This window comes from Panthera pardus, unplaced genomic scaffold (genome assembly GCF_024362965.1).
Source record: "Panthera pardus isolate Hobbes unplaced genomic scaffold, ASM2436296v1 HiC_scaffold_12, whole genome shotgun sequence".
In the NCBI taxonomy this organism is placed as follows: domain Eukaryota; kingdom Metazoa; phylum Chordata; class Mammalia; order Carnivora; family Felidae; genus Panthera; species Panthera pardus.
In genome coordinates this window covers 88,609,358-88,636,473 of record NW_026526677.1, presented here as the reverse complement: position 1 = coordinate 88,636,473, position 27,116 = coordinate 88,609,358, and the positions used below count along the sequence as shown (strand labels likewise).

The following is a 27,116-nucleotide window of genomic DNA, read 5'->3' as shown; positions in this document are numbered from 1 at the left end:
TCCTTACCACCTTCAAGTTAACATCGGCTGCCATGTTTAAATGGTCAAAGTACAGAAATTGCTTATGTTGGTTATAATTAAAGGATTATCTCTTTCCCTCAAATGCATTTGTTTGTTGAAAGTGGGTAAGGGCAGTTTTACCACATGTAGAGCCTATTCCATAGCCAAATTTCCTGTTATTGCAAAACTTTTTATAATTGTCGGTAAGAGAATAGAAGTCACCACTCTGTCATCAACTAATGGGCATGTATGAGACAGATTTCAAATCTGTATTTGTTTCTATGGACAGGTCATGAAACAAAAACTAGATCACGTACAATACTATGCAATATCCAATAGGAACAATTAGAGGCTACAAGTACTGGAATCCCCACACGTCATTTGGACTCAGCTTCCCTTTTAATTAAACAGTCTTCTCCCCCAAACCTTTACTGGGGGCTAGAAATAAACAGAGATTATTTGAATTTGAGCTGTTTTTGTTTCTCTTGTCTGTTCTCTGTGTGAAAATAAAATGGGTCACAAGGTGCACTACTGAAGGGACAAAGAAACTCAAAAGATCTTTTTTTTTTTTTTTAGTTTATTTATTTATTTTGAGAGAGAGAGCAGGAGCAGGGGAGGGGCAGAGAGAGGGGAAGAGAAAGAGAATTCCAGGCACGCTCCTCGCTGTCAAGAGTCAGACGCTCAACCAACTGAGCCACCCAGGCTCCCTGAAACTCAAAAGCTCTATCAGCCTTCTGTGATGAAGAATTTAAGCTGAAGATACCAAAGTACACTCATGTATTTCCCTGTGGAATTTAGATATCATAAACCATTATTGATACCACGGCAGCTTTAGAGTACAAGGCGATTTCCATAAGCAGCACTGTGAGGAAATAGTAATAGCTTATTTCATAATTGAGGAAACTGAAACAGAAATACTGAGTATCTGGCCTGAGGTTATCCAGCTGTTAAGTGGCAAAGCCAACCTTAAGCCAGAACTTCTTCCATAATACCTCAGCTCCCTACAGGGGAGCTCTTTTGTTTGCTTGTGTAATTTGGGGGTGAGGAGTTGTCTGTGATTTGTTTTTCCTGAACATTTACTTACCATACTCTCTGACTACGAACTCTTAGAATCTAAATTTAGGAACATTCTTGTTTGGTATCTTTCATGCCCATCTTTGTTCATCGTAACTGCAAAAATATTTTAGAGCTGCGGATAGCCTGAAATATTTATCATGCCCAATCTTTTTGTTTCTTCCAAGAACAAAAGGGGATTCAGGAAAAATTAAGCAAGTACCCAAACCTACTTGGCTGAAGAACTGCAGCTAAAACCTAGGCTTCCCAGTGTTCAGACTACTGCTGTTTCCAGCATGTGGTCCCTCGAGGATTTCCTAGATACATAAGTCAAGTGGTTCAGTTTTGGGTCTGTGACAGCAAACTATAGCCTCCCTGAATCCTGGACTCAAATATCCGTAGATTCTCCTACTCTAACTGGATTCCACAGTCCGTGAGAGAAAAAGCCTTTTGGTCTGGCCCATTGTGTTTTTCTGAGCACAGTGCCCGTAGTGGGCACTCAATAAAATGCGTTCAGTACTTACCAAACAAACGTTTGAACAAGGATGAGATGTCATTAGGACTTCATTCAGCTACAAGTAATGGAAAACCCTACTACAATAACTTAGTAAGTGAGGAGTTTGTTTTTCTCAAATAGCTGGATGTCTGGGGGTGAGAAGTTGAGGATTGGGCCAGATTCCTCTGTCTTCCTGCACCACCATCCTTAGCATGCACCTTTTGTCCTCACTGAGAGACAGGCACCTCTTCGTATCAGAGAGGGCTTACCAGAAAGAAGGGCAGAAGGCATGTGCCAGCTGAATCTGTCCTTGTTTTTATAATAATATCACTCTTGAAAGTTCCACCCAATAGACTGCTTATACCTCATTCATATAAGAACTCTGTCACATAACCACTCCTAATTATAGGAAAACCTGAGCAAATCTAGTGTTTTAGCCAGCCATGTTGCCAATATAACAAAATAGGGAGTCTGTTAAGGAAGAAGGGGAAAATAGATATAGGGTAAGCAACTAGCAGCATCTGCCATAATATGTTTTATGAGTCATTGACTCTTTGTTTCTATATGGGTTGTTGTTATTTTTATTTTTATTTTATTTTTATTTTATTTTTACCTGTTGTTTTTTGGTTTATTAAAAAAGCAATAGATAATGCAGTGGGTGTAGGGGAACTTTTTAAAATTATAGATTCCGAGGTCCACCCCCAAGAAATGCTGATTATTTCGGTCTGGAATGGGTCTATAAATCTGAATGATAAGCTGACACTCCAGATAATTTGAACACAGGTGGTCACAGGATCATAATTTGAAAAACATTGAATTGGGGCTAGTTTATCAGAGGCACCTTCATTTTATTTCCAAAGGCTTTCTGTCTCATCCCTCTTGAGGCTGTTTCTAGATTTTGGTCAACATAAATAAATGGAGAGTCTTAAAAGTCACAAGTTCTACAAGGCTTTTACTGAGTCTACACAGCTACCTCCCTAGAGGCAATGACTTTCAGTCTCTCATTTATGTTTTTCTCATACTTACCACCATATTCCCAAGTAACATGCTAATACTGGCTATTTCTCATTCTTTTCCCAGTTCTGGATAGTATCTATTGACATCCTACCAGGGAGGATAAGGATGTAGCTCTCTTATACCCTCATTATTCTTTTTCATATTTGTTTCCCTTTCTTGCAAGGTCCTAATATAGTTATAGCCTATTTTTTTTTTGATATAGCAATGTTTAGTGTTTACATTATTATGACTTTTTCCAGCTATGCGATACACCATGATTTCTACACTTCCTTTCTTGTACAACCTTTCTCTATACCTGGAGTTAGTAATTGCTACCTCTTCTTCAGTTGCTTAGGTTTTTTGAGTACTCATTACAATTCTGACTCAAACTTTGACAGGATGGTAAAATTCCTCTCAGTAGAGAGTTAAGCATCAAGTAAGTAGTCAGTTTGATATGCTTTTCTTGGAAGCATCCCTGCCCAGCCCCATATTCTCTGAGACTGGTTATTCTGAGCTACTTGTTGCACTGGGAGCTTCCTTTGCTGCCACCTTGTCAATTGTACCGGATTCCTGTTTCTTGGATTCTGTGCCCTCTCACTCCTTGGTCTTGCTGGAGCATGGCTTCCTGAGAAAAGCCACGTGGAGACAGAGGCAAATTTATCCAGGAGCTGCTGAAGTTCACAGGGCCTCTGTGAGGGCTGCAAACTGTTGAAAGTTGACAAGTGGAGAGGAAAAGCCAGGTCGCCATCATGAAGCATTTGGGGCACATTTTCTAAAAAGATTTTAGAAGAAAGAGCCATGAATCTCCAAGGTTCCCATTTGTTGTGATTTCTCTTCTCAATCTAAATAAATATTCATGTTCACACCCAATTTTGTTTTGGTAATTTTATTATTTTTTTCTTAAAGAGGGCTCCCCAAATTATAGAAGATTCAGGCCCCCCAGGACCTGGCTTTTTGAGTCTTTGTACATTTATGATGTCATTTTTCTTCCGTCATATTTGATTGATGGTTTGGCTGGATATAGGTTATCAGTTGGAATTAATTTCCCCTCAGAATGTTGAAGGCATTGCTCCGTTTTCTTCTCCCTTCTTATCGCTCAGTTGAGAAGCTGATGCCATTATGATTTCTGATCCCATGCATTTTTTTTTCTGTCTGGAAGTTTGTAGGGTTTTCTTTTGTTTAGTCCTCATGTTCTGATATTTCACAATGTTGTTAGTTCATACTGGTTTGGGTTTTTTCCCCCCAGTCATTGTTTTGGATACTTTAAAGGACTCTTCAATCTAAAAATCATATTCTTCAGTTTTCTTCTGTCTCATAATTTCCTCTGTTCTTTCTGCAACTTACGTTAAATTACTTAGATGCTGGATCTCTTGAATCTTCCCTCTTGGTTTCTTATCTTTTCTATTTAAAAAAAAAATCTCTAATCTTTTAGTTCTAATAAATATTCCCACTCTTATATTAAATTTTTACATTTCTATCACCATATTTCTAATTCCCAAGGACTTTTATTTGGGTGGGGTGAGGCGGCTTTCAAGAAATTTTTATAGCATCCTGCTCCTATTTTATGGATGCAGTATCTTTTCCTATTTCCCTGAGAATATTAGCTCTGATTTTTTTCTAATTTTGAGAGTATCCCAAATGGTGTCTGTATATTTTCAAAGGCCCCTTTTTTTTCTGTTGTTTCTGTTCTGCCTTTTATGGCAGAAGCTTTATTCAACTGCCCGTGTTTAAGAATGGTGTACCAAAAATGCCAAAATGTATAGTCTGTGAGTGTGCCTTGCAGATTGTGAGCTTCATTGTAGGGCGATTATCCAGAGCAGGCTTTTTTGATGGTTCATCATTGTGTCTCTAGCAGCTTTCTAATCAGTTTCTCATCAGGAAGACCCCATCTCTAGCCATTTATTCCTGTTTGAGAAAAGACCATTAGTAAGTTTGATTTATTTATTATGTAATCCATTTAATAGGAAAGGTTCTTGTTTTGAGTGGGTAAGTGGTAGTTTAGGATTCAAACATTCAGAATTTAGTTCTTGACTCTCCCCCCCCCCCTTTGAAGTGGCTGCCTCTGTGTACCCCTGTGTTCCTCTGTGTGTCTTTTGTCAGCAGCAGGGAGACAATCAGCAGGCTTCCACGGAGAGTGAGTTCTTTTCTATTAAAAAGCAAGAAGCTCTGGGGCACCTGACTGGCTCGGTTGGTAAAGCATGTGACTCTTGATCTTGAGGTTGTGAGTTCAAGCCCCACACTGGGCATAGAGCTTACTTAAAAAATAAATAAGTAAAAATAAAAAGGTCTGAGATTTTAGTGTAATAAAAGTCTTGTAAGCACAAGTACAACAAATTGTTTTGGAATAACCATTTGCGAAACATTTATTACCCATCGGCGGAGAAATACTTAATCCAGAATAAGTTAGGGCCTTTGGAGAAGCTCCATATCATGCCAATATTTATCTTAATCTTAATAATGACACTTAGAAGAATATTTAATTAAGATGGAAAATTATAGTTAGCTTCTTATTTCTCTTTAAGAGGTTATATTGAGAAAATATTTTCCTAATACCTCCAAAGAATGTCTTAGTTACAGAATTTGGGAGAGAATTTCTGCCCTTGAAGGTCACTCTGCAAATCCATACTGTTTTCTTTCTTTGCTTAGCCTGACATGTGATACCCAAAACTTAGGGCAGGGTCAGCACTTTTTCTTTGCTGGGAAAGTTTTAGATCACAAAAAGGCACCAGATAATATGTGTCACAGGAATGATTCCTGACTTAGCTTTCAAAGACATCTTCATCAGAAAGCCTAGGCATTAGATACCAGATTTTGTACTGTTGGCTCTTCCCTCTCAGGCACCTTTAAAGAAGACGGCAAAGCCCTTGAAGACTGGGGCCCAGCCCTGTTATCTCTGTTTCGCCATCACTTAGAACCATGCTTGATACATAAGAGGCCCTAGATAAATCGACTCCATTACCCATTTTAAATTAACCCTTCCTACTTGTCCCCTTGATGTTTCCTCTGTTTCCTTTGCATCTTTTTATGCCATTTTTTTTCTGGAAGATGGTACCTCCTTCTCAAATTTGATGTGTGGAACAGCTGTTGGAAAAAAGACTGGGAAGATCTTCTACCAGGACTTCAGGTAGAATTTCCAGGAGTGACAACTCCCTGTATCATCTTACTGAAGATGTAATAATTTCTTGGGTTATCACCAAACACCCTACATCTGGCACCATTTTTAATCACAGTTCTATTTGGATGTTTTTTTCTCTCTTGTTCCATGCCATTCTTGTACTGTCCTTTGCTTCCTTCCACTCTCTTTGATCTGGCCCCCACTTTGACCCAGACTTTCTCTTTGTTCTGTTCTAACATTTTTTTTCTGTCTCTTCTCCCCTACCTTCATTTGTCTTCTGGTATATTTTGCACAAAGCACACTGATGTACTAATTTCAGAAGACCTATCCTGCCTATCAGGTGGACACCTGTTTAAATTAACCTAGACCCAGGACGAAAAATCTCTCTCTTCTGGCTGTTTTTGAGATAATTTCTAGGCTTTTTTCTCACTGGGATTGTTTATTTTTATAGAGAACAAGAACTAAACTACAAGATCAAATGATCTTGTAGATTAGTGTTTCTCAAATGCTACCACTCACCATAGAACTTGTATTCTCATGGTATGGAGGCTTGGCTGAAAACAGCATGGCATAAGCTATAGTCTCCCTTAGTGCTAAAAAAATTTATGCTACCTTCAAATACATCTTTTTAGTTGTTGTTGCTGCTGCTGCTGCTGGTGGTGGTGGTTTTTGGAAAGAGAGCATGAGCAGGGGAGGGACAGAGAGAGAGAGGGAGAGAGAGAATCCCAAGCAGGCTCCATGCTGTCAGCACAGAGCCCCATGTGGGGTTTGATCTCACAACCTTGAGATTATGCTCTTGAGCTGAAATCAAGAGCTGGATGCTTAACAGACTGAGCCACTCAGGTACCCCACATCTCTGTTTTAACATGAAAATCATTTTCCCCAAAATCTTAAGGTGAAATTGATAACTCTACGATGGTAACCATGTTGGTCATGTGATTTCAGATATTTTGACTGTTGGGGCTTACCTGTACACCAGTCTGAGAGGCATGATCTCTTAAGGACTAGATGATCTCTCAAGGACTCATCTTGCTCTAAAAATTATATGAAAAAGTAATGAGAGCAGCACCCTTAGAAATGACTGGATTCAGGAGTTAGTGTCCTCATGATTCAGGATTATGGCTAGGTTGATTTAGTTCAGTTCAGATCAAGACCTGTTATTATATGGCAAGCTTTATGGGAACTTTATGGGAAAATTTATGGGAACTTTAACACGAAGTAGATAAGATCTCTGCTCTTGAGGGGCCTATGGTCTAGTGAGTAAGACATGTAAATGTGTAATTTTAATATAACAGGCTAAGTGATAAAAATCAAGATATGCGTAATGTACTATGCTAGAACAGAGGTGGGGCCATAGCCTAGCCTGGAAGTTCACAGAAGGCTTTCTAGAGGAGATATGGCACACCTATTGAAAACTGAGAAAAGGGAAGCCATGCGAAGAAAAAATAGAAAAGACACACAAGGTGGAGGGAATAGCATGAGCACTGTAAGGTTTGTGGTGGGGACAGATGGGAGATGAGGCTTGAGAGACAGGCCAAGAGCCACATTCTGGGTATATGCAATGCAAAGGGGCATGGACTACATCTGGGTGGTGGTTAGTCAGTGAAATATTTTAGATTCTATAGTGGCGTAGTCACATTTACATCTTAGGCAGATGACTCTGGTAGCAGAGTGGAAGAAGGATTTATGGATGGCAGGATTAGAGGCACTGCAGTGGTCCAGGCAAAAGACAATGAGAGCCTAAATGAGATAACTATCGTAGGACTAGAAAGGAAAGAGAACATCAGAAAATTTGGGTAGCCAAAATAAGCAGAATATTTTAGTCTCTTGGGGAATTGGGACACTGCAGGGCAGAGAGAGGGATAAAAGGGAGTCTCAGATGAGTCCTAGGAATCTGGCTTTAGAAGTAACTGGATGTTAAGCCATTACCAATCTGGTGGGGAAAGAAGATGATGAACTCAGTTTTAGGACATGTTGACTTTGAGGTGTCTAAGAAGAATCTACATGTTTTCGTGTGTCTATTGGTTCAGCAAGTTGTTAGATATATGAGTTTGAAACTAAGGGCAAAGGTCAAGGCTAGAGAAAAGAGTCATCAGCGTGCAGGTGGTAATGGAACTATGGGTATGTATGAGTTCTTGCCAGAAGAAGCTATATAGAACAGTGGACCAAAGTCTGCTCGTGTTTAAGAGACAGGAAAAAGAAGAGGACCATTTAAGGGAGAAAAAGAAGATTATAGCAGATGAAGGGAGCCAGGAGAGAATAGTATCTTGAAAGCCAAGAGCAGTAGATAATTCCAAAAATGAGTGACTAAAGGATGGTGTCAACTACAGAGTAGCACAGGAACAGAAGAGAGGTCTACTCAGATAATATTTTAAAGATTTCCACTGATGAAGCAATATGAAGAGATTTGGTGACACCTGTGAATATAATTTTAGTGTCATGGTGGTGAAGGAGCAGAACTAAATGGAGACAGCAATTGTATTTCCAGGTTTTTTCATGAAATTTAACTGATTTTGACAATGTTTGATTGCAGTACACAAACCATCAAAATCCCTTTCTATCCAAAGACAATTTCATTTAAGTGGTAATTTAATTCAATAATTAATGACTTTCCAAATAATTTTAATATTAGAAACTGTAATTGTCTATAAATAAACCTATTATCAAAGGCATTTTGGCTCTGGACTAGGTGAGATGGTGAGAAAAAGATCCACCTATTTTGAGAACATATGTATAAAGTTTGAAAATTTGCAAAACTATATGTTGTTTGGAGATCATGTATGTACTAAATGTATGTAATATAGAGCAAGACAAAAGTGAGCGATTGCTAAACACACAATTCAAAATGATGCTACTTCTCAAAGGGAAGTCAGGGAAGCTATCAAGGATGTGTCAATAGGAAGCTCCAAAGATGTTAGTAATGTTCTGTTAAGCTGAGTCATGCCACACAGCTGTTATTCTTTGTAACTTTTATATACATTAGCTATATTACTTTTATGTTTGGAATGGTAAATAGGAAGAGAGATACACAGTGGTTCTTCAGGGACCCAGGTCCAAACAGATTTTTTTCTTTTTCCTTTTTCTCTTATTATTTTGTGTGAAAAATTCTTGGGCCTGATTATAGTTGACAGGAAGAAGGCAACAAAGGGTGAGAGAAGTTCATGAGTGCTAGAACTCAGAGGACACAGGTGAGGATCCAATCAAAAGCACAGATTAAAGGGCACCTGGGTGTCTCAGTCGGGTGAGTGTCGCCTCTTGATTTCAGCTCAGGTCATGATCCCAGAGTCATGGGATCCAGTCCCATGTCAGGCTCCACGCTGAGTGCTAAGGGCTGCTTCCATAGTTTGACTATTGTATTTATTTAATGCTGCTATAAACATAGGGGTGCATGTATCTCTGAATTAGAATTTTTGTATTCTTTGGGTAAACACCCAGTAGTGTGACTGCTGGATCATACGGTAGTTCTACTTTTAACTCTTTGAGGAACCTCCACACTGTTTTCTAGAGCGGCTGCACCAGTTTGTATTCCCACCAACAGTGCACAAGGGTTCCTTTTTCTCCACCTCCTTGCCATCATCCATTTTTTCTTGTGTTGCTGATTTTAGCCATTCTGACAGGTGTGAGGTGATATCTCATTGTGGTCTTGATTTGCATTTCCCTGATGATATGTGATGATGAGTATCTTTTCATGTGTCTGTTGACCATCTGTATGTCTTCTTTGAAGAAATGTCTGCTCATATCTTCTGCCCATTCTTAATCACATTATTTGGTTCTTGAGTGTTGAGTTTTATAAGTTCTTTATATATTTTGGATACTAATCCTTTATGGATATGTCATTTGCAAGTATCCTCTCCCATTACATAGGTTGCCTTTTCGTTGCCTTTAGTTGTGTGATTTAGTTGTGTTTCTTTGCTGTGCAAACACTTTTTATTTTGATGTAATCCCAATAGTTTATCTTTGCTTTCATTTCCCCTGCCTTAAGGTACCTAACTAGAAAAAATAGTTGCCACAACCGATGTCAGAGAAATAACTGCCTGTGCTCTCTTCTAGGATTTTTATGGTTTCAGGTCTCACCTTGAGGTCTTTAATTCATTTTGAATTTATTTTTGTGTGTGGTGTAAGAAAGTGATCCAGTTTCATTCTTTTGCACTTTGCTGTCCAGTTTTCCCAGCACCATTTGTTGAAGAGACTGTCTTTTCCCCGTGGATATTCTTTCCTGGTTTGTCAAAGATTAATTGACCATATAATTGTGGATTTGTCTTTGGACTTTCCATTCTGTTCCATTGACCAATGTGTCTATTTTTATTCCAATACCATACTGTTGATTAGTACAGCTTTATAATACAACTTGAAGTCTGGAATTGTGATACCTCCAGCTTTGCTTTGCTTTTTCAAGATTGCTTAGACCATTCAGGGTCTTTTGTGGTTCCATACAAATTTTAAGAGGGGTCATTTCTTATTCATTTTATTATTTCCTCAGCACCCAGCATATTTAATGGGATCCCATTAAAAAAAAAAATGGAAGCAGGAATTAAACCATCTTTTGCTTAGAAATCTAAACTCACTTGGGAGGTAACTGAGCTCTTATTCATGGAATTTTGTTCCACGGCATCATGAACTCATGCCAGAACAAGGCTCAAATTCTTATCCTGGTCTTGAGCCTTCTGACCAAAGACCTACCTACCAACTTACAGAGAAAATAACAATGACAGTAGTAGCTATAAAATTTTTTAAAAAGTGACAGATTCCAGAGTTATTTAAGGGCTCCCAGGCTACTATAGAGCAGAGATACTCTGCCTGAAGTTCAGGACTAAACCATAGTCACATCAGCCATGGGCCACAGAGAACTTTCAACTCTGTACCTTGTGCTTCCTCTGCATTTTACTACGAAGCAGCTCATAGAAGAAGGCGGGAGGTATTAGGCTTGTTATTTGCAGAGTAACAGAAAGCTGAGTCAGGCAGGGTTGGTTGTATTCCAAAGTAAACTCAGGCCAGAAGCCATCTAAGTGTTTCTGTTGGCAAAGACAGATTCAAAATAATATTCTGTGTTCTCCCCATTACCTATTTGCCTACTGACCAAACACATATCCCATTTCTATTAAAAAGGTATTCAGGGGAACCTGGGTGGCTCAATCGATTAAGCATCTGACTTTGGGCCAGCTCGTGAGTTCAAGCCCCACATTGGGCTCTGTGCTGACAGCTCAGAGCCTGGAGCCTGCTTCAGATTCTGTGTCTCCATCTCTGTCTCTCTGCCCCTCCCCCACTCATGCTCTGTCTCTCTCTCTCTCCCTCCTTCAAAAATAAATAAACATTTTAAAAAATGAAAAAACCCACTACCCTCTCCAGGGTCAGGTAAAGGTTCAACATAATTCCCCTCTCCCCACTTGAAGTTAGTACTAAAAGATACAGCAGCCTTAGTTCAATAATTATACTTCTCCTAAAAGAGAAGCCAGGTTTCTCCCCCATTAATTGTAGGAATAAGTATGAGAACACCAGAGAAGAGAGGAAACTAATATTTGTTAAACACTTACTATAGTTAGCTGCTAGACATTCTCAGTTAATCCTCACAAGATGCTTCTGAGGTAGTGTTAAGGTCCTCATTTTGGAAGAAAGGGTACTGAAACGGTACCGAGAGGTTAGGGAAGTTGTCCATGACCTTACCAGTAAAAGCAGCAAAGATTGACGCTCCATAGTTTGTGCTCTTTCTATTATATGACTGTATTTCCCCCTTAAAGGAACATGTAGGAATCCAGTTTCCTTTAGGGAAATTAAGGAAATAGAATTCGCCTGAACTAATATAAAACTTGACTTGCATCTTTCTAACTTAACCTTCCTCAGGCCCATTTGTGAGTTGGTTTATATCCTTTCCAGAGATTCTTGGGCACATAGGACTACAATGTCTGGTTGATTTGACTTTTAAGTATACTGTTCTGTTCATTCCCAACCTAAGACAATTTAAAGGTTTAATGCATTCCAGCCATGGAAGAGAATGACATTAGGTCTTTCTTGGTAAAGAAAGTGGGAATGGTAGGGTAAAGAGAGTAAGAAACATTATCTAGCTTGATTCTGACCATATGGATGATTGGCTACACCTGCTTCTTAGTCTAGGCATGTACTATTTGCTCTGTCTGGAGCTTTACGCACACTACCTATGTTTACCTGTTTTTCAAGGAAGTTTTAGGGACACTTACCTCTATAATCTTTCTCCTATTTCTCCCAGGCTGAGTCAGAGTCCTACTTTCATTGTCATAACACTCTGCACACTCTATTAAAACATTTAATATATGTGTCATAATTGTTGAATTACTCATTCTTTGCCACAGTTTCATCTTATTGTAGGCAAGGCCCTTCTTTGAAGATTGATGAAATCCATTTTCAAGAGTAGAAGGTAGACAAAGGCACTAAGACAATTCAATGGGAGAAAGAAAAATCTTTTCAACAAATGGCTGGGACAATTAGATATGCAAAAAATGAAGTTGGATCACTACTTCACACCACATACAAAAGTTAATTAAATGGATCATAGACATAAATGTAAGAGATAAAACTGTAAAAATCCTAGAATAAAACATAGGATTGAATCTTCATGGTCTTGAGTTAAGCAATGGCTTCTTAGATATGACACCAAAGCACAGACCACAAAAGAAAAAAATATAAACTGACTTAATCAAAATCAAAAGTTTCTGTGATCCAAAGGACACAATAGAGAAAGTAAAAAGACAACCCCTAAAAAGAGAGAAAATATTTTCAAATCATATATCTGATACAAGACTTGTATCTATAATATATAAAGAGATATTACAACTCAACAATTTAAAAATTTTTTAAATGGGCAATGAATTTGAATAGGCATTTCTCCAAAGAAGATATACAAATGCCCAATAAGCTCATGAAAAGATGCTTCACATCACTAATCATTAGGGAAGCAAAATAAAACAAAACAATGAGATATACTACACACTCATTAGTATGATTAACATTAAAAAGATGAACATAACAAGTGTTGGGAAGGATGTGGAGAAATTGGAACCTTCATACACTGCTGGTGAGATGGGAAAATGGTGCAGCCACTTTGGAAAAGAGTCTGGTTGTTCCTCAAAATGTTAAACATAGAGTTACCATATGACCAAGTAATTCCACTCCTAGTATATGCCCAAGAGAAATGAAAACATAGGTACACACAAAAATTTGTACACCAATATTCATAGTATCATTATTCATAACAACCCAAATATCCATCAACACGTGAATGGATATTATATGTCAACCATACTTCAGTAAAAATATAAAGGATTGGGCACCTAGCTAGCTCAGTTGGTAGAGCATGCAACTCTTGATCTCAGGGTCATGAGTTTGAGCCCCACATTGGGTATGGAGCCTACTTAAAACATAAAACTTTTTAAAAAATTAAAAGATTAAGATTTAAAAACCAGATGAATGGATAAACAAAATGTGACATATCTGTACAATGCAATATTATTCAACAATGAAAAGGAATGAAGGACTTTTACATGCTACAACATGGATGAACCTTGAAACCATGCTATGTGAAAGAGGCAGAGATATATGATTCCACTTAAATGAAATATCTAGAATAGGCAAACTCATGGAGATAGAAAGTAGATTAGTGGTTGCCAGAGTCAGAGGGGTTGAAAGGAAATGGAGAATGATTGCTAATGGGTGTGGGATTTCTTTTGGGGTTGATGAAAATGTTTTAAAATCAGATAGTGGTAATGGTTGCACAACTGTGAATATACCAGCAATCACTGAATTATATACTTCAAAGGAGTGAATGTTATGGTATATGAATTATATGTCAATAAGGCTGTTATTTAAAAAAAGAAAAAGTAAGAGAGAAATAGCAAGAAAGCATTGAGACTTCTAGAACCATATGAGGGCGATTTTCATTAAGAAAAACTGTCCCAGAAATACAAAGCAGCAATAATTAATAAGGTTGTTTAAACCTTCAGAGTGTCTTCTTTGATACATCTGATTTGTCTTTTGTAGTGATTTAGTAATTAAATCTACAAAAGTATATGGAAATGTCAATTAAGTGATGAATAAATAAAATGTGGTACAATGGGCTGAATTATGCTCCCCATCCCCCAATTTATGTGTTGAAGTCCTGATCTCCAGTATGTCAGAAGGTGACTATATTTAAAGATTATCTCTTTAAAGAGATAATTAAGTTAAAATGAGGTCATCAGGGAGGTCTCTAATCTAACTGTTGCCCTTATAAGAGGACACAGGCACACACAGAGGGAAGATGTATGTGAAGACACGGGGAGAAGACAGCCATCTTCAAGCCAAGGAGAACTTGGGCACCATTTCAAAAGATAAAATGTGTCTGTCTGATATCAGAAAGAAAAGGCACGAGTCAGGACAGTTCCAGATACAATTTGCCAAAATAGTCTTTGGCACCTTTTTGGTATAAATTCTACCATTCTTACAGCATCATAACTTCTTCCTTTGATAAAGCTTTCCAATATTTTTTTAATTTTTTTTTAATGTTTATTTATTTCTGAGGCAGAGAGAGACAGAGCATGAGTGGGGGAGGGCCAGAGAGAGAGGGAGACACAGAATCAGAAGCAGGCTCCAGGCTCTGAGCTGGCAGCACAGAGCCCGACACGGGGCTTGAACTCACAAACCGTGAGATCATGACCCGAGCCGAAGTCGGTCGCTCAACTGACTGAGCCACCCAGGCGCCCCTTTCCAATATTTTTTTAAAGAAACTGCAAAAGCCTGAGTGTCCTACCCGTAACATGTTAACCTCATATATATCTGTACGACTCATAACAACTTAGGTTATCCTAGATAAAAACAGTCCACGAAGCTTAGTGGCTCATTACAACAACTGTTTATTTTTCCTATGCCATGTGTTCATCATGGCTTGTTTGGGGCTCTGCTCAATGTCTCCTCACTCTGGGATCTAGACTGATGGAGAAGCTACTGTCATGAACATTGATAGTAATGTGGTAAAGTGAAATGTGTTCTGAGGGGTCTGGAACTGCCAATTAATTATGTGTTTCCTCCCAGCACCAACACATGTCACTTCAGCCCACAACTCACAAGACCCCACCCAACGACAAGGGGGCCAGAAAGTGCAATCATACCATGTGCCTAGAAGACAGAGAGCCAGAAATACTTAATGAATAGTGTTAAATACCCTCAAAGTAGTCTTCCATTTTGCTTTCCCTGTTCATATAATCATATACCTGTATACATATGTAATACATATATGCAGGACATTACCTTTGTTGTTTAAAATGGAGTCATATTATAAGTAATAGTTTTTTTCCATCTTGCTTGTCTCAGCCAGCTCTCTCATGGAAAACCTTCTAGAACAGCTGGTATAGCTCTAATTGATTCTTTTTAATGGTTACATAATATCCCATGGTGAAGATAAACCATAATTCATTAAGTATGTATTAGTAAGTATGAAAGCCAAGTCCTTGGTTCTAATGTTGGAGGGTGCTGGTTGCTAAGCCCAGGCACTCAAGGAAGAAAATAAAATTCATTTTTCTTCTTGGTTTTGAGTCTGTCACTCATCTAGATACATCCTATCCTTCCACTGTGTGTACTTTCTTCATCTAAAATAAGGGAAAATTCAGGCTTTTTTTTTTAAGGCCCATATCACGTTTTATTTTTAAGTACAGGCAAATGGCATTGGCCATAATTTTTCATCTCTTTTGCTCCCTCTATGTCTATGACTCTTCTGTCCTCTTTTTTCCTTGTCCCCTATTCTTCCTTACTCTTACCCGCATTTTCTCTTCTGGACACCATCAACCTGTCTTCATTTCACTTACCTCCAATGAAAAATAGAGAATATAGAGAGGGGAAATGGCTAAAGATGAGGAGGGCAAGGAAAATCATGTCAAACCTCTTATTCAAATGATGTTCCTTTTCCTGTGATCTCCTTAGACATAACATGAACCATTAGTCTTCTTGGTTGCCAGCTTTAACTCAAAGCTACCCCCTCCCTCTCCACGGCTGCCTGGATGGCTCAGTCCATTAAGCATCTGACTTCACCTCAGGTCACAATCTTGAGGTTCGTGAGTTCCAGCCCGGCATCAGGCTCTGTGCTGGCATCATGGACCCTGCTTGGGATTCTCTCTTTCTGCCCCTCCCCTGCTCATGCTCTCTCTCAAAAAGAAAATAAACACTAAAAAAAAAAAAAAGCTACCACCTCTCCAAAACACTCAATCTTCAATCTTCCCTTCACACTCCCATGCTATCTCACACAATATCAAAAAAGAATGAATATATTAAAATAAGAATGTTAGGAAACTTGTCCTTGCAGAAGTACTTTCTGATGTTTCTTCTCTGTGGGTTTTCCTTAGATTGAAATATTTTGTACCATGTAATTCTTGGCAGCTTACCCCTTGAGTATTTGCTTTTTTTTTTTTTTAATACTTATTTTTAAATTATTTTTTTAAGCTAGACTTCTCAGGGACTTAGCCTGTTTGAATGGTGTTATCAAAATTGTCAGAAGTCTAAATTTTTATTCTTCTATTTAAAATTAGTTATTACCTTGTTTCTCCTTATTGAAACTGACCCATCCTGTATTTCTACCACATGTCCTATGATGTAGCTAAGCAAATAAACTAATCTAATAATTGATTAACGGAAGAAATCTACCTCCCTGCTCCTCTCCCTCACGAAATCAAGGTATTCAGCTTTCCAAGTAGCATAAGTAAATTTAGAAACAGTTTCTACAGACATGCTGTGGGCCCTACCATCCACTGAGGTGCATCTTAAACCAGGTAAAAGGGAAGGGTGGGGTTTGACAAGTGGTATGCACTACAGAAAGACAGACAAGGACTCCGCCTTTATTTAGGGTACCACTCCTCAGGAAAAAAAATGAGAAGGGACAGGAAGGATTTGCAAAGCTGGTTTTTCTGCACTTCTGGCTAGGAAGACAAGGGAGTATAACAGGCTTGATCTTGAGAGGGACCTCAGTTAAACATGAAAAGAAAATGGAGGTTTTTAAAAAAATATATTGATCAGTGGGGCACCTGGGTGGCTCAGTCAGTTAAGCATCCAGCTCCGGCTTAGGTCATGATCTCACAGTTCATGAGTGCAAACCCTGCATCAGGCCCTGTGCTGACAGCTTGGAGCCTGGAACCTGCTTTGGATTCTGTGTCTCCCTCTCTTTCTGCCCGTTCCCACTTGCACTCTGTCTCTCTCTCTCAAAAATAAATAAACGTTAGAATTTAAAAAAAAATATTGATCAATATAGGGTCTTAAAAAAATGAAAAAAAAGAAGGGGAAGAAGGCCTTCTAGTTAAGGCAGAATGAATAGGTAGGCAGTTTCTTTCTGCAAAAAACTGAAAACAAGCCAAAAAATTGTATAAAGCTAGACAAAATTGTCAAAACCAGCCATTTCTGGGAACTGGTAATGAACAAAAGTCAGACAACAAATTGAGAAGCTGTTGTGACTTTGTTAAATTAACATTTGCTAAGAAGGGTGCCCAGGTGTCTGATGGTGAGTCTCTGTTCAACAAGATACTACTGAAATAGAGAATTTTATTACTCCCAGGTGGTGGAGAAGGTACAAGTCCTGCCTCAAGGGGCCATACGGGGAGGTCAAGGCAGAGTACACATGGAGACTGTGGCAGGACCTGGTGCACATACCTTTACTGGGACCCACAAATAGAGCCCTTAGGATTCCCAGGCTAAGTCTGGGTTGGTCAATTCAAACAAGAAAGAACAGGGTTTTGGTGAGCCTCACAGGGGTCTTATTCAAGGGCTGCATAAGGGGAAGGCCCTGAGAGGAGGGGAACTGTTTATCACAAGGGCCATTGGGGAACTCATATCTTGAACTTACGTTTACTTGTGACCCTGCAGCTGTTATCTAGGGCATGTTCGCCCCTGCAGGCCACCTGGCTACACAAAATGGAGGAGACAGCAATATGGAGTACTTCAGCTAAGCTCTCAACAGAAGCTTTTATTTTTGAAAAGCTACTAGATCTTCAGGTAACAACAGTTGGAGACTATGGCCTTGTTGCCTGGGGCTGCTGCCATTAATTCCCTTCACTCAAAGACTTTTAAGTAACTTGGTGCTAACCATGAAAACAAATAGTTTTGCTGCCAGGGGAAACAGACACGGTTCAGGGTAGTGATTGGGAGGTTGAAAATCCTTGGCTCAATGGGTTAAACATGGGAATGAACAGGGAAAGGGAGTCAGAAAAAATAATTGAAGAATTAATGGCTGGAAACTCCCCAAGTTTGATGACAAACATTAAACTATAGACCCAAGAAGCTCAGCCAAGATAAAAACAACAACAAAAACAAAACAAAAAACCTACAAAATGAATAACACAAAGATATGTCAGAGTCAAATGGCTGAAAGCCAAAGATATCAAGAAACAAATTTTTTTTTTAATTTTTTTAACGTTTATTTATTTTGGGGAGATAAAATAAATATCTGTGCTCTGTCAGCACAGAGCCGGATGCGGGGCTCAAACCCAGGAACTGTGAGATCATGACCTGAGCTGAGGTTGGAGGCTTAACCAACTGGGCCACCCAGGTGCCCCAACAAGAAAATTTTGAAAGCAAGAAAAAAAGTGACTCACTGGGAAATAACAGTATGAGTAATAACTGATTTCTCATCAGTACCATGGGAGGTCAGAAGCCCGTGGAATGATATAATCAAAGTGTTGAAAGAAAAAACTGCCAACTAAGAAGTCTATATCCAACCTAACTAGTCTTCAAAAATGAAGATGAAATAAAGATATTTCCAGAAAAGCAAAACTGAAAGAATTCATTGGTAACAGAACTGCTCTATAAGAAATATTAAAGGATATCCTTCATGGTGGAACTAAATGAGATTAGAGGGTTATTCAAATGCACAGGAAGGAATGAAGAGCACTAGAAATGGTAAATATGTAATTAAATATAAAAGACTATCTGTCTCTATTTCCTGAAAAATGTAAGACTATTTAGTGCTCACTTCAGCAGCACACATACTAAAATTAGAATAATACAGCAAAGATTAATGTGGCCCCTCCCTGCACAAGATTGACACACAAATTCATGAAGTGTTCCATATTTTTTTGTTGCATTACTATATTGTACACCTAAAACTAATATGTCTGTTAACTATACTGGAATTAAAACTCAAAATTTAATAAAAAAAAGTAAAAAATAAAAGGCCTATTTGAAGCACTAATTGCAATACTGTTGGTTTATAATATATATCACATACTTATATTTAATATATTTATTGACTGTTGATATGTATACTAACAATGGCAATGGCATGATGAAGGCGGTTGGAAATGAAACTATAAATTAACAAAGCTGCTATATTTTACCAGAATTAAGTTAATATTAACCTAAAATAGACAGTGATGCATACTGTAATTCCTAGAGCAAGCACTAAAAAAGAAAAATAAGGTTTCAAAAACATAGCTTAAAAAAATGAAAAGAAGAATTAGAATAGTACATTAGGGGTACCTGGGTGGCTCATTCGGTTGACAGTTTGACTTCAGCTCAGGTCACGATCTCGCGGTCTATGAGTTCAAGCCCTGCGTCAGGCTCTGTGCTGACAGCTCAGAGCCTGGAGCCTGCTTCGGATTCTGTGTCTCCCTCTCTTTCTCTGTCTCTCTCCTACTCGTGCTGTGTCTCCCAACCAAAAATAAATAAACATTAAAAAAAATTGTACACAAAAGACAGCAGTAAACAAGGAACAGAGGAACAAAAAAGGTCTGAGAGAACAAGTGGAATTTGAAATTAAAAACAACATTTACATTAGCACCCCGCAAAAAAGAAATACTTGGGGTACCTGGGGTACCTGAGCCACCTGGGTGGCTCAGTTTGTTAAGCATCCGACTTAGGCTCAGGTCGTGATCTTGCAGTTTGTGAGTTCAAGCCTGTGTCGGGCTCTGTACTGACAGGTCAGAGCCTGGAGCCTACTTTGATTCTGTGTCTCCCTCTCTCTCTGCCCCTCCCTACTCATGCTCTGTCTCTCTCTTTCAAAAATAAATAAACATTTAAAAAAAATTTTTTAAAGAAATAAGTATGAAGCTAACAAAATAAGGAGAGGAAAACCATAAAACTCTGATGAATGGAACCAAAGAACTAAATAAATGGAAAGATATTCCATGTTCATGGACAGGAAGACACTATTGTCAAGATGTCAGTTCTTCCCCACTAGATCTATAGATTAAATGCAATTTCAATCAAGATCCCAGAAAGTTATTTCGTGGATGTTGACAAATTGATTCTAAAGTTTATATGGAAAGGCCAAAGATGCAGAATAGCCAACAAAATACTGAAGAACAAAGTCAAAGGACTCATGTTACCCAATTTCAAGACTTATGTTAAAGCTATAGTAACCAAGAGAATGTGGTATTGGCAAAAAAATAGATAAATTGATCAATGAAATATAGGGCCCAGAAATATACCTTGATCAACTGACCTTTGACAAAAGAATAAAGGCAACACAATGGAGCAGAGATAGTCTGTTCAATAAATGGTGCTAGAACAACTGGATATCCACATGCAAAAAATTAATCTAGACACAGACCTTACACCATCACAAAACTTGAAACTTTTGTTTCAACCACATGTACCATAAATCTAAATGTAAAATGCACAGCTGCAAAATTCCTAGAAGATAATATAAAAGAATACCTAGATGACCTTGCATATGGTGATACCTTGTTAGGTTAACAACACCAAAGACATTATCCATGAAAGAAGTAACTGATAAGGGTGGACTTCATTAAAATTAAAAACTACTGCTCTGCAAAAGACAAAAATCAAGAAAATTAGAAGACAAGCCACAGACTGGGAGAAAATATTTGCAAAAGGACACATCTGATAAAGGACTGATATCCAAAATAATTTAAAACTTAAGAAAAAAAAATTTAATGGGCCAAACCACCTTGACAGACACTTCACCTAAGACATACAAGTAAGCATATGAAAAAATGCTCCACATCGTAGTATATCATCAGGGAAATGAAAATGAAAATGATGAGGCAGCATAACATACCTCCTGGAATGGCCAGAATCCAGAACACTGACACCAGATGCCGGGGAGGGTGTAAAGTAACAGGAACTCTCATACGTTGCTGGTGAAAATGCAGAATGGTACAGCTGCTTTGGAAGATAGTTTGGCAGTTCCTGCAAAACTATCCATACAATCCAGCAATTTTGCTCTTTGGTGTTTACCCAAAGGAGATAAAAACTTATGTCCACACAAAACCTACACACAGATGTTTCTAACAGCTTCATTCATAATTCCAGAATCTTGGAAGCAACCAAGATGTCCTTCAGTAGTTGAGTGTATAAATAAACTGCAGTATATCCAGACAATGGAATATTGTTCAGTGCCAGAAAGAAATGAACCATCAAGCCATGAAAAGACCCGGAGGAAACTAAAGTGCTTATTAGCAAGTGAGAGAAGCCAATCTGAAGAGGCTACATACTGTATGATTCCAACATTTGACATTCTGGAAAAAGCAAAACTATGGAGATAATAAAAAGGGGTGGTGTCAGAGGTAGGGGAAGGGGAGAAATGAACAGGCAGGGCACAGGGAATTTTCAGGGCAGTAAAAATACTCTGTGTGTTATTTATAATGATGGATACATGTCATTATAATTTTGTCCAAAGCCATAGAATGCACAACATCAGGAATGAACCCTCCGGCAAACTATGGACTTTGGGTAATTATGATGTGTCAATGTAGACTCATCCTTGGTTTAAAAAAAAAAAAAAAGCACCATTCTGATGAGTGGTATCAAAAATAGGGGAGACTATGCACGTGTGCAGGCAAAAGGTGTAGGGAAAATCTCTGTACATTACTCTCAATTTTGTTGTTGTTTAGAGCTCTAAAAAAATAGTCTTTTTGAAAAAACATAAAAGAGACATAGAAAACAAGTAGCAAAATGTAACCACGTTAATAATTACAATGAATATGAATAGATTAAGGAAGCCTGTTTTGATTATTTAAAAATGCAGAGATTGTCAGCCATACAAATTCTCAAAGAATCTACCTTTTGTTCATATTTTGGGGAATAACTAGAGGCATATTAATGGAAATAAACCAGGACAGAAGAATAAATGGCATCCAAGAAACAGGGGGGTCAAAAACAGGAAAAGGCAAAGGGAATTTAAAAGATAGTGCCAAATGCTCCAGGATGATAGAAAACCAGTCCAGTTTTGGGGACAGAGGATAAAAGGTCCTGGAAGAAAGGTCTCTAGGAATAAAATGGAACTGACAAGTTTTCTGATGTTTGAATATCTAGACATTAATTTGGAGGACATTTGGCAGATCTGTTAGCTCTTTTGGGGAAAAACACAGTGATTAGGTATATGGGAAAGTAAACAAATGAAAAACAAGGCAAATATTAATTCCAGAATAAAATAACAATGGTGAAAATACAACCCATAATATGCTACTTGGATGAGCATGTATTCGTTCCACAAATATTTGAGTGCTTACCAAGTCAGGGCCTGCTGTAAGCACTGGGCTAACGGCAACAACAAAACAGATCAAATCCCTCCTTTCAGGGAGTGTACATTCTAGTGGATAGAGCTGGATGCTAAAAAGAAAATCAATATGCAATATCAGATAGTGATCCATGCCTTAAAGAAAATTTAGACGTACACCAGATAGCATTTGTTAGGTAATGATTGGCTGTAAATAATAAACATACAATGAATTCTTAAAAAAAAAAAAAAAAAGAGGGAAGAGGACCAGGATGAGGAGGAAGCGGAGGAGAAGAAGAAGGAGGAGAGGGAGAAGGAAAAGTAGGAGGAGAAGCAGTAGTATACCTGGATTGGAAAGTGGGACATGCCTGCTACTTTTCACAAAGTAGTCAGGGAATAAAGTAACATTTGAACAGATACCTGAAGAAAATGAAGGAAAGACCTGTTGGCTCTCTGTGGGGAACCACTAGAAAGAACAGACAGCCCAGGCCCAGAAGCAGGAGGGGGTCTGTGCTTGGAAATGGAAGGCAATGGAAGGGACCCTGTGTTGCATGGCTGAAGGGGTAGGAGAGAGGTCAAAGAGATAGCTCAGGATCATGTAGGATTTATCAGCTCTGGTAAGGACTTTGGATCTACAGAGCCATAATAATGAAACTAATGATTTAAGCAAATGAACATAATGTAACTACTGTGAACATGACCGGTTGAAGAGGAGGGAGAGGTTATAAGAGAGCTCCAGGAAGTTGGTGGATAATGCCTGACAACGATATAATAACAAATGGCAGCATGCACAAATGAATGAGAATTGTGGAAGTAAGTACCAGAAGAAACAATGGGAATGGTTTAAAGTGGTTTCACTAGTGGGTGAGGAGGGATGGGACATGGGGCTGCTGCTTTTCATTTTAAGAATTTTAAATGCAATTTGATTTTTTTTTTAACTATAAAGTTTTTTTAAAACTTGTGAAAGTTCTTGGTGAAGGGTGGAGACCTCAGCTGTAAATGTATCAGATGTGAAACAGCCCTGACCATGTACCACTGATAGAGGGGTAGATGTCCCTGATGGCCAGGGCTGGAATAGCATGTGCAGACCATCTTTATGTTCCTAGCAGATATGTTCTAATCACCATCACCTGCTGTTTTTCTCCCACTTTACACATTCTTTAGGTCACCACCCAGGTCTCCCAGGATTAGAATCATTTTTCTTCTGAATCAGTTCTAGCTAACACTTATCTTTTGTTGTTGTTGTTGTTTTTTATTATTATTTTCTTTATTTTCAAGTTGTTAACAGACAGTGTACTCTTGGCTTCAGGAGTAGAACCCAGTGATTCATCTCTTACATGCAACACCCAGTGCTCAACCTGAAAAGTTCCCTCCTTAATGCTAATAACCCATTTAACCCACCCCCAGCACTCCCCCCATCAACCCTCAGTTTGTTCTCTGTGTTAAAGTCCTTTATGGTTTGCCTCCCTCTCTGTTTTTATCTTATTTTCCTTCCCTTCCCCTATGTTCATCTGTTAAGTTTCTTAAATTCCACATATGAGTGAAATCATATGATATTTGTCTTCCTCTGATTGACTTATTTCACTTAGCATAATACCCTCCAGCTCCATCCACATTGTTGCAAATGGCAAGATTTCATTCTTTTTCATCAGTGAGTAGTATTCCATTGTATATATGTATATTTACATAACATCTTCTTAAGCCATTCATCAGTTGATGGACAGTGGGCTCTTTCCATAATTTGGCTATTGTTGATAGCATTGCTATAAACATTGGGGTGCATGTGCCCCTTTGAATCAGCATTTTTGTATCCTTTGGGTAAATTCCTAGTAGTGCAATTGCTGGGCCATAGGGTAGTTTTACTGTTAATTTTTTGAGGAATCTCCACACTGGTGGCTGCACCAGTTTACATTCTCACCAACAGAGCAATAGGGTTCCCTTTTCTCAACATCCTCGCCAACATCTGTTGTTTCCTGAGTTGTTAATTTTAGCCATTCTGACCGGTGTGAGAGGTATTTCATTTGTGGTTTTGATTTGCATTTCCCTGATGATGAACAATGAGCATATTTTCATGTGTCTGTTTGCCATCTGGATGCCTTCTTTGAAAAGTGTCTATTCATGTCTTCTGCCCATTTTTTCACTGGATTATTTGTTTCTTGGATGTTGAGTTTGGTAAGTTCTTAAATAAATGTTTATTTATTTTGAGACACAGATATAGATAGAGAGAGTGAGCAGGGGAGGGGCAGAGAGAGGGAGAGAGAGAATCCCAAACAGGCTCCAAGCTGTCAGTGCAGAGACCAATGCAGGGCTCAACCCCATGAACCATGAGACGATAACCTGAGCCAAAATCAAAAGTCATACGCTTAACTGACTGAGCTGCCCGGGCGCCCCAAATTTGTGAAGTCCATTATAGATTTGGGATACTAACCTTTTATCTAATATGGCATTTGCAAATATCTTCTCCCATTCCATTGGTTGCCTTTTAGTTTCACTAATATTCTTTGCTGTGCAGAAGATTTTTTTTTATTTTTTTAATGTTTATTTATTTTTGAGAGACATAGCATGAGTTGGGGAGGGACAGAGAGAGAGGGAGACCCAGAACCCGAAGCAGGCTTCAGGCTCCCAGCTGTCAGCACAGAGCCTGATGCAGGGCTCAAACCCACAAACCATGAGATCATGACCTGAGCCAAAGTTGGACACTTAACCAACTAAGCCACCCAGATGCCCCCAGAAGCTTTTTATCTTGATGAGGTCCCAATAGTTCATTTTTGCTTTTATTTTCCTTGTCTCTGGAGACATGTCAAGTAAGAAGTTGCTACGGCCAAGGTTAAAGAGGTTGCTACCTGTTTTCTTCTCTAGGGTTTTGATGGTTTCCTATCTCACATTTATGTCTTTCATCCATGTTGAATTTATTTTTGTGTATGGTGTAAGAAAGCGGTCCAGTTTCATTCTTCTGCATGTTACTGTCCAGTTCTCCTAGCACCATTTGCTGAAGAGACTGTCTTTTATCCATTGGATACTTTTTCCTGCTTTGTCGAAATTAGTTGACCATATATTGTGGGTCCATTTCTGGGTTCTCTATTCTATTCCATTGATTTATGTGTCTGTTTTTGTGCCAATACCATAACTGTCTTGATGATTACAGGTTTGTAATACAGGTTATAGTCTGGGATTGTGATGCCTCCAGCTTTGGTTTTCTTTTTTAATATTACTTCAGATATTTGGGATCTTTTCTGGTTCCATACAAATTTTAGAATTGTTCTAGTTCTGTGGAGAATGCTGGTGCTATTTTGATAGGGATTGCATTGCATGTATAGATTGCTTTGGGTAATATCGACATTTTGACAATATTTGTTCTTGAAATCCATGAGCATGGAATGTTTATCCATTTCTTTGTGTCTTCTTCAATTTCTTTCATAAGCTTTCTATAGTTTTCAGTGTACAGATCTTTTACCTCTTTGGTTAGGTTTATTCCTAGATGTCTTATGGGTTTGGGTGCAATTGTAAATGGGATCTATTCCTTGATATCTCTTTCTGTTGCTTCATTGTTGGTGTGTAAAAATGCAACTGATTTCTGTACATTGACTTTATATCCTGTGACTTTGCTGAATTCATGCATCAGCTCTAGCAGTTTTTTAGTGGAGTCTTTCAGGTTTTCCATGTAGAGTATCATGTCATCTATGAAGAGTGAAAGTTTGACTTCTTCTTTGCCAATTTGGCTGCCTTTTTTAATTTCGTTTTGTTGTCTGGTTGTTGAAGCTGGGACCTCCAACACAATGTTGAACAACAGTGGGGAGAGTGGACATCCCTGTCGTGTTCCTGATCTCAGGGGGAAAGCTCTAAGTTTTTCTTAATTGAGTATGATATTAGCTGTGGGCCTTTCAAGTAAGGCTTTTATGATGTAAGGGTATGTTCCTTCTATCCTGACTCGCTTGAGGGCTTTTATTAAGGATGCTGTATTTTGTCAAATGCTTTTTCTCTATCTATTGATAGGATCATATGGTTCTTATTTTTTAAATATTTTAATGTTTATTTTTGAGAGAGAGAGAGAGAGAAACAGAAAGAGAAGCAGGGGAAGGCTAGAAATAGGGAGACAGAATATCTGAAGATCAGAAACAGACTCCATGCAGTGAGTGCAGAGCCCAACATGGACCTCAAACTCATGAACCATGAAATCATGACCTGAGCTGAAATCAAGAGTCAGACACTTAACTGAGCCACCCAGGCACCCCCAGGATCATATGGTTCTTATCCTTTCTTCTATTAATGTTGCATATCATGTTGATTGATTTGCAAATATTGAACCAGCCCTACATCCCAGAAATGAATCTCACTTGATCATGGTGAATAATTCTTTTATTGTACTGTTGAATTTGGTTTGCTAGTGTTTTTTGTTGAGAATTTTTGCCTCCAGATTCATCAGGGATATTGGCCTCCAATTCTCCTTTTTAGTAGGGTCTTTATCTGGTTTTGGAATCAAGGTAATACTGGCTTCATAGAATGAGTCTGGAAGCTTTCCTTCCATTTCTATTTTTTGGAACAGTTTGAGCAGAATAGGTATTAACTCTGCTTTGAATGTCTGGTAGAACTCCCCTGGGAAGCCATCTGGCCCAGGACTCTTATTTATTGGGAGATTTTTGATAACTGATTCAATTTCTTCCCTGGTTATGGGTCTGTTCAAATTTTCATTTCTTTCCACTTGAGTTTTGGTAGTGTGTATCTAGGAATTTGTCCATTTCTTCCTGATTGTCCAGTTTGGCATAAAATTTTTCATAGTATTCTCTAATAATTGTTTGTATTTCTGTGGTGTTGTGATCTCTCCTCTTCCTTTCATGATTTTTATCTATTTGGGTCCTCTCTCTTTAGTTTTTGAGAAATCTGGGTATAGGTTTATCAATTTTGTTTATTCTTTCAAAAAACCAGCTCTTAGATTCATTGATCTGTTCTACTCTGTTTTGGATTCTATGTCATTTATTTATGATGTAATCTTTACAGTTTCCCTTCTACTGGTTTTG

The 27,116-nt window shown here is 38.4% G+C and overlaps 1 protein-coding gene and 1 non-coding gene across 2 annotated transcripts in view; both read left to right on the top strand.

The window, feature by feature from the left end:
- The window catches only part of TMEM45B (transmembrane protein 45B), a 38,239-nt gene that overhangs the window by 1,691 nt on the left and 9,432 nt on the right, over positions 1 to 27,116 (top strand). The window lies entirely within an intron of this gene.
- On the top strand, positions 18,605 to 18,715 carry LOC128776288 (U6 spliceosomal RNA). Its single transcript, XR_008421371.1, has one exon. It is a non-coding gene; the product is annotated as a U6 spliceosomal RNA (small nuclear RNA).